Below are 12,874 nucleotides of genomic sequence, written 5' to 3'. Positions count from 1 at the left end.
TATCCCTTTATCCTCACGATGAAATGTGAGTAGCCCAACTGTCTACATTCAGTGTTATCCCATGTGAATGTGCGCAAACATTTTCTAAATGTTTGAGAACCGCGTAACTGAGGCAGTAAATGGATACCAGGCCAGTTTTCACCTAAAAGGCTGTAGCAAACTGCTTAAAAACCAAATCCAGACTTTCTGGCGCATTGACCCTCGTCGTTTCGATGCAGAGCCAGTGTGCCTCCCTGAATCCTGACAGTGCCACAGCTATCCAGACAGGTCGATTCTTTCTTCTCAGTATTGCCTCGGATAACCATCATCAGTAATTAAGCTGACGAGCTAGGGAGAGTTCCCATTCTTCCATTATTTTGGAGGGGTAGAACAGTGTTACTTAAAAATAAGTAAAACAGTGTGCATACTTCAAAAAGTTTGGAGTAAAAATGTACTCACTGGCCAGTTTACATTTTATGCGGTTAGGGCCATACATTGCTGAATATGAAATGTGGCCAATACATCGAAATTATTTTTAGCGATAGAAGTAGAGCAATACCAGCTTCCAGTCTCGAGTAAATAAGTGATATATACTGGAGGCTGTCAGTGCTGAGGTTGGCAGTGACGCCTCACATATGCGGCTGTTGCCACCTGCTATGTCGAGGTGCTAATCTTATAGCTGCAGTGGGAACATGAGTGTCGCACCAATAAGTATCATGTAACATCACATTTATTGCAATATGTCGTATCATATTGTATTGCCTCGGTGCATACTGCATATAACTGTAACATAAAAATCCTCAGTAGCCGAAAGTTGACTACTGCGACTACTCAAATTTACACCTCAGATGAAATAGGCTTTATGCCAGAGAAGAATGATAAATCGTTAAAGAAGTGCAGGGTATGATATGGAAAGATGGGCTACGAAGGAGCAAAAAAATTACTAAGAATGTTGGAACCTGAAAGAATTTACGGGTTACCTTTTGTACGAAGAGTTTCACACGAAATAGCTTTGTACCAGAGGGGTACCCGGCCAACTCCTACATGTCAGAAACAAATTCACATGACAAATTCCTATAAACAGCTCTAGAAAAAGATAAAAACATCCGAATCAAAAATCTAAAAGAGGATCAAGGTGCAATTCTGTTTAACAAAATCGTGTTTGGCACATTTCCGATAAAATGGGTTTGAATACATCGGCATATGACTTCAAATCAGACTCAAATTAACGATGAAAACTGTTCTCAAACTTCGAAGAAGGCGAAGACGATATCATCAGTGCAGCTACTCTGGGACGCAAGAAGAAATCAGTTAATACACAAATCAGACTAAGAACAGCCGACCAATTGCAAAGGATAAAGTAATCTTTACCTAGGTTTCAATAGATATAAATCTATCTTCTTCAGAAGACACCTGGGGACAATGAACATCGTAATATATATTAAGGTATGAAACATGAGTCAAGAATAAAGTTTAACATATATTAGGAAAACATTGTATTACAAGATGTGAGAAAGATTCTTGGTACTTACAATATTATAACAACATGAAGTGATATGTCCTAATCGTTTAGGCAAACATCTACATAGTTACATTAATCATATAAAATATAGCCCTGACACCAGGGTTTGTCAAACAAATAAAATAGGTACATAGAAGTTGCAGAGCGCCTAAGCGACTGAGTAAAATCGGCCAGCGTAGTAGCACAGCGGCCAAGGCAGGTGGCGCTCATGTCGCGGACTATGTGCCGATAGGCGTACTGAGGTAACATTTGAAACATCAATTTTAAATGCGTTCTTAAATAGAGTGATAATAAATAAATTGGCAAGCATTTGACACTCCCGTTATGACATTGTGGGAGGTATAGGAACAATAACGTAGATACATACATCAAAAAGACAGGTGGCGCTTCCGCCGCGAGTTACATACAGTGGTCTATATAGCCAAATTATAAAGTTATATTACCATATTAGTGAAGCCCATAGAACGTATATAAGTCAAACCATCAAGAACAATCAGTAATGGCTTTTAAGAAAATTACGAGAGCTGGTCTACAATCCAGTTACTACGTAATATAGAATAAGAGAAAATTACATGAGGGCCGCTGTAGTGGCAGCCATATATCGTGAAAAGAACACATTATATAAACGATAGTAAACTGGAGGATTCCAACCTCCTTGGTCGCATTACGGTGGATGTCCTGGAGCCTATTGGTAGCGACCATCTCCCTGTCCTCCTCACCGTGTCAGACGGCCGTCGCCCCCGCCCCGACCCTCGTCATGACCCTCCCCCTAAGTACATCCATGACTATTCCCGTGCCAACTGGAATGCCTACCGGGATACCCTCTCCACTCAGGTCGATAGCCACCCTCTCGCCTACCGCCGTCCCGATGATGTCACCCATGCCGCCTCCTTTCTCCAGCGGACCTTGTCTGAGGCCGTGGAGGCCCACGTCCCTACTGTTGCCGTCCACCCCCACCGTCCTACCTTACCACCACAGGCCGTCCTCCTCCTCCGTGAATCCCGTCGTCTCTACCGTGCCTTCCTCCGCACGCGTGACCCGGACACCCTACGACGCCACCGGCAACTCCAGCGACACATTCGAAATTTGCTCGCGGCCAAGAAACGCCGGGACTGGCGACAGACATGCACCCGTTTAAATGCTACCCTCCCTATAAACTCGTCCAAGTTCTGGACCGCCTTCCGTCGCCTTACCGGAACTAAACCCTCCCCCTACTATCCTCTTCTCCACGATGATCACCCCTTCCCTGACGCCCTTAGTAAGGCCAATCACTTTGCCTCCTACCTGTCCGATGTGTTTTCCATCCCTGATGATCCCCAGTTCGATTACTCCCTCTTCCCAGATATCCGCGATCGAACTGACACCTCTGTCCCTCCCCTCGCTCCTGGTTTCCAGTACTTGGACAACATTCCACACACGGACCTTAATGCCCCCATCACCACACAGGATCTCATCGATACACTCCGCACCAAACGCAACACCGCTCCTGGTCACGATCGTGTTACCTACCGTCACCTTCGTGAAGCTCCTGTCTCTTTTCTCTCCACCCTGGCCAGGCTCTACAATGTAGTCCTGTCCACCGGTTACTACCCCGACCTGTGGAAAACCTCCCGTATCCTCATGTTCCTCAAACCTGGCAAACCGCCGTCCGCCGTCTCCTCCTACCGTCCCATCAGCCTTACCTCGGTCTTCAGCAAGGTCCTGGAATCTATCCTCACCCGCCGCATCCACCAGCATCTCCGCCAGCACCGCCTCCTCCCCGTTACCCAGTGTGGCTTTCGGCCGTCCTTCTCTTCCGACGATCTTCTCCTTCACCTCACTCATCTCCTTTCCGAACAGCTCAATTCCCGTCGCTCCGCAATCTTCCTCTCTCTTGACCTCGAACGCGCATATGACCGCGTATGGCATTCCGGTCTCCTCTTCAAGCTCCAAACCTTCGCCCTTCCCATTAACTACGTTCGTCTGATCGGTTCCTTTCTCTCCCGCCGTCCTTCCTATGTCACCATCCATAACACCGATTCCTACACCTTTTTCCCCTCCGCCGGTGTGCCCCAAGGCTCCGTCCTCTCCCCCCTTCTGTACCTTTTGTACACGGCGGACATGCCGCCGCCGTCGCCCCCCGTCCACCTCCTTCAGTTTGCCGATGACACCGCCTTCCTCGCCCTTGCCCCCACCCTGCAACGCTCCCAACGCCTTCTCCAATCCCATCTTGACCGGTTCACCGCTTGGTGCAACCAGTGGTTGCTCAAGGTCAATCCCTCCAAAACCCAGGCGATCATTGTAGGCAAAACCACCCCTTCCTTCCGCCTCCTTGATTTCTATCTCACCGTCTATGGCCGTCCTATCGCCCTCACTCCCACCCTTAAGTACCTTGGCGTCACCCTCGACCGTCGCCTCTCCTGGACTCCCCATCTCCAGACAATCCAAGCCAAGGCACGTTCCCGACTCCGTCTCCTCAAGCTCCTTTCCGGCCGAACGTGGGGTTTGGACCCCTCCACCATCCTCCACACCTATAAGTCCCTCATCCGCCCTATCCTCTGTTACGCCCATCCAGCCTGGATCTCCGCCCCCCCTTCCTTTTATAAATCCCTCCAAATCCTTGAACGCCATGCTCTCCGCCTTGCCTATCGCATCCGTCTCCCTTCCCCCACGCGGATCCTGTATGACCTTATCCCCTTCCCCCACCTCCTCCTCTTCCTCGAAAGGCTACGAATCCTCTACACCTCCCGTAAACTCGATCCTCCTCACCCGCTCGTCTCCCCGATCCTCTCCCACCCCCGCCCGCTGCCGCGCCTGTACTCCCATGTCCCACCCGGTCTCCATCTCTCCACCCTCCTTACCCTCTCCCAAGGTGGTTTCCGCCAGCTCCCTCTCCCTGATGATGTCCTCATCCCCTCCATCTACCCCTCCTATCAACTTTGACCCTGCCCCCCCTCCCTCCTGGTGTCCTTTCCCTGCGGCACCCTCCCTCCTTTCTCTTCCCTTCCCTTCTCTCTCCTTTTCCCCCATCCCCTCCCTCCACCCCTCTTCTTCCGGGCTTCCCCTCCCCCTTCCTCTCTCCCCCCTCTTTCCCCAGCCCGTGGCGTCCCTGCTCTCCCCTCTCGCTTTCCCTCTCCCCCTCCTCCTCCTTCTCCTCCTCCTCCTCCTCCTCTCTTGGCAGGTCCCCGGACTCGCACACGCATCGTGAACTTTCGCGCGCCGGAGATCGTCGCCCTCGGATTAGTGTCTGTGCCGTCGTGTCTGTGCCTCAGTGTTTTTCGCCGTCCACGCTCCTTCGTTCACGTGTGTCATCTACCTCGTCAGTGTTTGTGCCCAGTGCCGCCGGTTTTTCTTGTTTGTTTCGTCACGTGTGAACGGCTTCGTGTTTTTTTAACTATTGTATCTCCTGTTTTTTAACCGCCATTCTGTTACTTGTCTGTCTCCCTTTCTTTTTTCTTGTACTGCTTATGGCTGAAGAGCGGAGTACACTGTTCCGCTGCCAGCCCACCTTGTATGGGGTGTCCAAATTACAATAAAGAAAAAAAAAAAAAAAAAAAAAAAAAAACTGGAGGATTTGAAAGTGCATTGTAGCTTCCTGAGGAAATAGACTACTGAGGTTACTAACAATAATGTTATATATTACACAGTATGGGTTTAAAGCCTTCGAAAAATTGTTTACAGGCAAGGTTCAACTGATCATTCAGAATATTGCCGTCTTTGAGCTCTAGATGTTTAAAAATAAATAGCTCTTCCCACAGATCTAGTCTCCGTCCTTTGACCTGTCTATGTAGGATAACCGTGTCTTCTAACTGTTTAGGCGTATGGCCAGTTAACAAGAGGTGTTCAGCAAAGGTGGAGTTGCGAATATTCGTTCCTTTTTTACCTAACAGATGTTCTTTATATCGTGTTTTCACAGCTCTGCCGGTTTGACCAATATAATAAGAGGGGCAGTTATTACAGGTTAGCTTGTAAATACCTGAATTAGAAAACCAATCGCTGGCAATCTCTACTGACTGTACAAGATTTCTTTTCAAACTGTTATCTGTAGAAAAGGAGACGTTACAGTTATATTTTTTATTCAGAAGACGTTTAATCCTATACGATAAGTTACCCAGGAAAGGGATGGAAATAAATTTTTTAGTTTCTGTGGTATCCGTGGGGAGAATATTTCTCAAAGTCGAACATTTTTGGGAGATTTTCTTATTGAGCAGGTAATCGATCATATTCTGGTTATACCCATTATTAACCGCAATCGCTTTGATGACATTCAATTCCTTTTTTTTTTTGATCCGCAAGTGATAAAGGAGTGGTTACCATTCGGTGAATGGCGGAATGAAAAAATGCCAATTTATGAGCTTTTGGATGGGTTGAGTCAGCAGGAATGACATTATCAGAATATGTTTCCTTGCGGAAGATGTTAAAATGGAAGGAATTATCTTCTATAGAAATTGTTAAATCGAGAAAATTAAGTTCACGTTTATCATTTTGAAGTTCTTTTGTGAAGGAAATTTTTTCATGCAAACCGTTGAAAGTGTTAAAGAGATGCTCTAGCTCATGATCAGTGCCATCAAAAGCAATGAAAATGTCATCAACATACCGTGCATAATAGCGGATCTTGTGGCATAATTCTGAACTTGAATTGAAGAACGTTGTTTCTAGGGCGTTAATGAAAACCTCTGCTAGAATACCGGCGAGGGGGCTACCCATAGCTAGACCATCTGGTTGTACATACATTTTCCCGTTAAATGTGAAGTAATTGTAATTTAAAATGACCTTGAGCAAACCAATGAGTTCGGCAATCTGAGTTTCACTTAATTTTTTGTTTAAGAAGATTCTCTTTTACAAGGTCTATGGTTTCATCAACCGGAACATTTGTGTAAAGGCTAACGATGTCAAAGGACACCAGCCTAGTGTCAGGTGTACAACTTATAGATTGAATATTGTGAATTAATTCCTTACTGTTTTTTACAGAAAAATTATTTTCAAAAGTGAAAGCATCTTTAATTTTAAAATGGAGGTGCCTAGCAAGTGTGTGATGTGGACTGCCTATACCATTCACTATAGGGCGAATCGGGTGATTTTGTTTATGCAGTTTAAACTGACTTCTAAGCACTGGTGGTTTAGGGTTCATATTTATAAGCCCTTTCTTTTGGAACTTATTGAACAAGCTGACGGAATTCGTTAAAGTACAGTCAGTAGAGATTGCCAGCGATTGGTTTTCTAATTCAGGTATTTACAAGCTAACCTGTAATAACTGCCCCTCTTATTATATTGGTCAAACCGGCAGAGCTGTGAAAACACGATATAAAGAACATCTGTTAGGTAAAAAAGGAACGAATATTCGCAACTCCACCTTTGCTGAACACCTCTTGTTAACTGGCCATACGCCTAAACAGTTAGAAGACACGGTTATCCTACATAGACAGGTCAAAGGACGGAGACTAGATCTGTGGGAAGAGCTATTTATTTTTAAACATCTAGAGCTCAAAGACGGCAATATTCTGAATGATCAGTTGAACCTTGCCTGTAAACAATTTTTCGAAGGCTTTAAACCCATACTGTGTAATATATAACATTATTGTTAGTAACCTCAGTAGTCTATTTCCTCAGGAAGCTACAATGCACTTTCAAATCCTCCAGTTTACTATCGTTTATATAATGTGTTCTTTTCACGATATATGGCTGCCACTACAGCGGCCCTCATGTAATTTTCTCTTATTCTATATTACGTAGTAACTGGATTGTAGACCAGCTCTCGTAATTTTCTTAAAAGCCATTACTGATTGTTCTTGATGGTTTGACTTATATACGTTCTATGGGCTTCACTAATATGGTAATATAACTTTATAATTTGGCTATATAGACCACTGTATGTAACTCGCGGCGGAAGCGCCACCTGTCTTTTTGATGTATGTATCTACGTTATTGTTCCTATACCTCCCACAATGTCATAACGGGAGTGTCAAATGCTTGCCAATTTATTTATTATCACTCTATTTAAGAACGCATTTAAAATTGATGTTTCAAATGTTACCTCAGTACGCCTATCGGCACATAGTCCGCGACATGAGCGCCACCTGCCTTGGCCGCTGTGCTACTACGCTGGCCGATTTTACTCAGTCGCTTAGGCGCTCTGCAACTTCTATGTACCTATTTTATTTGTTTGACAAACCCTGGTGTCAGGGCTATATTTTATATGATTAATGTAACTATGTAGATGTTTGCCTAAACGATTAGGACATATCACTTCATGTTGTTATAATATTGTAAGTACCAAGAATCTTTCTCACATCTTGTAATACAATGTTTTCCTAATATATGTTAAACTTTATTCTTGACTCATGTTTCATACCTTAATATATATTACGATGTTCATTGTCCCCAGGTGTCTTCTGAAGAAGATAGATTTATATCTATTGAAACCTAGGTAAAGATTACTTTATCCTTTGCAATTGGTCGGCTGTTCTTAGTCTGATTTACGTGGAACCATTGCTGTAGCGCAGCTATGTTTAAAATACTGAAATTCTTACCTGCCGAGGTATCAAAAGCTGCATCCAGGTATATGGACATCAAATTAAAAATTGTGAAAGCAGGTATGGCTATTGACTTTAATCACCAGTGCCTAGAGAAAGACATTATCCCTGATTATGTGAAGGCGTACGTAAATTTTAAACAGTGTAACAGGGTGCCTTCGATTAAAAAGAAGCTAGTGCATTTAGTCATTTCCGAGAGCACAGTAAATTTGTACAAGAAAAAAGATGTCCTTAATAGTGAAGCCTACTGTATACACCTATTTTTAACTAAAGCCTTTAAAGATCTTTGTAATTTTCAAATTGACCACCTGTGGAATAATATTAATGAATGGCTCTCTAATCGTAAAGAAATAATCAAGGCCAGACATGAAAGAAAGCTTTTAAAGTTTAGTAATAGGACCACAAGTAAAAGTGATAATACAGCAGACAATAGTGTTAAGCACCTATTTTACGATAGAGTACTAAATAAAACCAATATCTCTTTTACGCAGGCCGAAAATGACTTGTTGTGTAAAGGCCTTAAATATAACTTGCCTGCTAAACTCGATAAATATCCAGTTATTTGTAATCTCATTGTAGATCTAAAAATCGGTTTAGAATCTCTGAAATTAGAGAAAACGGAGCAAGTCAAATGTGCCTACGAATGTAACAACATAATAGAAAAAGAAATTAAATTATCTCCTAATAAGCAATCGGGTGAATATAGTATAATAAAAAGCATTAATCATAAACTTAGAGAGCACGACGCATTAATCACTAAGAGTGATGAGTGTCGCATATGCCTTCAATGAGACAATCGTCGGAGACGTGTTTGTAGGCAACCCGGCCAGGCTGAACTCCTTAGACACACAGGCCAGCGAGTGCAGCAAGATGGTGGTTTTGGGATGGCATTATGTGGGACCTGATGAGATTATGTAGGAGCTGATCGGCTGATGTACCCTGTCCGTCTAATAGTGCTGCTTATGCATGGTTGTTTACATCTTTGGGCATGTTTAGTGACATCTCTGAACAGTGAAAGGGACTGTGTCTGGGATACAACATCCACAGTCAATGTTTATCTTCAGGAGTTCTGGGATCCGGGGTGACGCAAAAGTTTTTTTTTGATGTGTGTATGTAGGGAAAAATAAAAATTTCCTGAAAGGGATCAGTTGACTTTCGTCATCCACAGTTGTAACAGGTTTCGTCTTTGATGTCTTTGAATTATTTGTTTCACCTACACTCACGAAGAAAATTCGAAGCACCACAAAATGTTTAATGTAGAATGATGGAATTTCGGGAATACATTCGTCTAGTTAACAAAGTTCAGTGATTAAAATTTCAACATCACAATTTAAAGTAAGCACAAGGTAAGCCATTGCAAATGTGATATGCCGGTACATTAATTAGCGGTATAACCAGCAGAATGTTGAGTGCAAGCGTGCAGACGTGTTTGCATTTTGTTTTTCAGGGGCCGTATGTCATTTTGTGGGATGTAGTTCCATACCTATTACACTTGGTGAGTCAGTACAGGGACGCTTAATGCTGGTTATGGATAACACTAGTGTTGTCGTCTGATGTCCCAAACGTGCTCCATTGGAGAGAGATCTGTTAATCGAGCAGACCAAAGCAACATGTTCGCTCTGTGAGTCATGTCGGGATACAATAACGGTACTCGGGGCGACGTTATCCTGTTGGAAAGCACCCCTTGGAATGCTGTTCGCAAATGGTAGCACAACAGATAGAATCGCCAGATAAACGCACAAATTGCCATTCTGGGTGGATGGGATAACCATAAGAGTGTCCCTGCTCTCATACGAAACCGCGCCGCAGACCACAACCTGCAGGACTAGGTTCCGTGTGTCTAGCATGCAGACAAGTTGGCTGTAGGTGTTCAAAAGGGCTCCTCCTAACCAACACAATGACATCACTGGTACCGGGCCAGAACCATCTCTCATAAGAGAGCACAACAGTCCTCCGCCCTGCCTCCAAGGAGCTCTCGCTTGATACCACTGTACTCGCAGATGGCGGCGATTTGGGGTTAGTGGAATGCATGCTACAGGACGTCTGTCCTTGAAAAAACTGATTTGTAACACTTCGTTGTGTCGCTGCTGCGCATAGTGCTGCTCAAATCGCTGCTGCAGATGCAGTACAAGTATGGTGAGCCAGAGCCATACGCCGACCACTATGTTCTTGCTCTCGGTAGTGACAAGTGACCGTCTGATGACCGGTCTTCTTGCAATGGTACATTCTCCTGACCACCGCTGGCAGAAATCAGGTGCAGTGGCTTCATTCCTGCCACAGAAAAATGTTACAGAACAGTTTGATAGGAAATGTTCTCTCTTCCACCCTTATGAATATGTGACTTTCGCAATCTATTGTTGGCTGGGTAAAACCCCTTCCAGCTACTGTCGAAGATGCGGACGTATTAGTATCTGAGTTTTTCTGAACCTTTGACGGATGAATGTGAGAACCAAGATTTTTGTAGCTTTCTTTGAGCAACGCCGTTGTAACTTGTTGTAATACTCTCTAGTTCGTATATCTAAAGTTAGATGTCAGTAAATATTTATTCTTATAAGTATATATCCATAAAATAAGAACTCATGAGTTATTGCTGCTTTTTATCTCAGACAATTAAACCCTATTTATCGGAATAACGCACGAAGAAAATATCCTAAAATCTCTACATAAAACAGTCAGAAAAACAAGCAGGACTCAAGATGACTTCTTCAATAACTGATAATCGTCTAAAGCCTTGAATGAAATATTAAAGAAATGTAAAATAAAAAGTCTTGCTTTTAATGTAACGATGAAAATTTATACATGTAAATTGAGTAAATTGAGTTTCCGACCGGTAAAACAGCAGATTAACTCCTAAAACAATCAAAATCTACATCACCTTAACAAGCTGTATCTGCAACCACAACGGTGTGTAGTGTCTTTACCACTATCAACTGTTCTGATATTTAATACTTAATGTATGAAGTTTAATGCTTTAAAGTATTCTGCAATGTATACTTAAAAATATGTTCCCCTGAACAGCGATATCTTTGGCGGTGCGACGTTGAACTGTTACGTTGACAATAATAAGAATATCGCTGGCGCACGTGTATTTTGGAGGCCACATATGTATGCAACAGAGTAGGAAACGGTCGATAAGAAACACCATTTCAGTGCACTACGTAAAATGTGTAACGAGTAACATACATTGTCAAGGAAATAATATTTACTGTGTAACTTGTACGTTAATACTAAACTCTGTGAAGAATTTGCAGAGGATAAGTCGCGAATCGGCGTCTAGAATAAACGTCGCTAAAAAATGTATTCTTTAGGTGCAGTGCGTTCAAAGATCGACTAAGCAGAACAAAAAGAAGAAACCTATAATGGAGATAATGAAAAAGACGGAAAAGATACTAAACATTACAGCATCCAAACTTAATTTAAAAATACTGGGCAAAATAGTTTATCTTTTAAAGACGTATAAACGATGTATATTGAATATTACTAACACCATTTATCTTAGTACTAGAATATATGGCAAGAAAGACAAGGAGGGTAAAATTATTCTTAATAGTATATCCAAAATAATATCACCTAAGATTTTTAGATAATCTCCGTGTGTTTACAGGTAACGTAGATGAGCAACAAAAAATATGAGGTGGAACTACTCAGCCCCATACGCAAAGCTGTCGAAAAGAAAAATTATTAGAAATGATCTAGAACCAACGATATTGTCTGCAGCTTCCTACCTGAACGTATACAACAACTGACATTTATTGGACAAATTACGTCACTTGTAGAGTCAACAACCAGAACTTGTACTTAGAGAAGAGAACATTTAAATTAAATTGAAACTTGCGATTATAAGTAAAAGGAGACCTACTTATCTACCAAGGAGAGAACTAATTTTAAGCTAATGCGCGACAGCTCGCCTTGCACACTGCACGTTGTCACATACCGCACTAGTGTGACGCTGGTAGCACAGTGGCCCATCGCCGCCGATCGCTCGTCACTCCGGTGTGACTCCGCAAACGCGACACAAGGACGCAGCTTCAGTGCCCATGACGGCCACTTGGCCTCAATCGCCCTAGGAATTTATGTGACGAGGTGGAACGAAGGTTACGGAATAATGTTCTCCTCAGACAATCTGCAATGTCTGCAACAACTCGTTCTCTCGTCGATCTAGGATACAGTCTTGTATAGAATAGCTACCAAGAGCATACTTCATCGTTAACGTGAGGATTCATTGCAGTTTTGATTTTTCGTGAAATGTGTTGTGTTGGCAGAAGAACCAACACCGTGTTACTAGAGGAGGCCGAAATGCACGCGTTTTAGCTCACGCAGGCTGGCGTGAAGAGGGAAGAACTATACTGACGAGAGGTCTGGAACATGACAAGGAATGAGAATTCAGAAAGCGGACGTAATTAGTTTCATACTTAACTTTAATCCATTAATGATGAACGTCGCTCTTGACGGAAGATGATTCACAATATTATCTGTTAGTAACTGAATATGGCGCCTTGCTAGGTCGTAGCAAATGACGTAGCTGAAGGCTATGCTAAACTGTCGTCTCGGCAAATGAGAGCGTATGTAGAGAGTGAACCATCGCTAGCAAAGTCGGCTGTACAACTGGGGCGGGTGCTAGCGAGTCTCTCTAGACTAGACCTGCCGTGTGGCGGCGCTCAGTCTGCAATCACTGATAGTGGCGACACGCGGACGATTTAAAGGCTACCACCTAGCAAGTGTGGTGTCTGGCGGTGACACCACAAAATGTATGAAGATGCTGGATAGAATTCTGAAGTACACACATCAAAAAAAGTTTTACATCACTCCGGTTCCCAGAACTCCTGAAGACGGACAATAACAGTGGATATTGTATCACAGA

This window comes from Schistocerca americana, chromosome 2 (genome assembly GCF_021461395.2).
Source record: "Schistocerca americana isolate TAMUIC-IGC-003095 chromosome 2, iqSchAmer2.1, whole genome shotgun sequence".
Classification (NCBI taxonomy): Eukaryota; Metazoa; Arthropoda; class Insecta; order Orthoptera; family Acrididae; genus Schistocerca; species Schistocerca americana.
The sequence above is the reverse complement of the archived record's forward strand: the minus strand, read 5'-3'. Positions refer to the sequence as shown.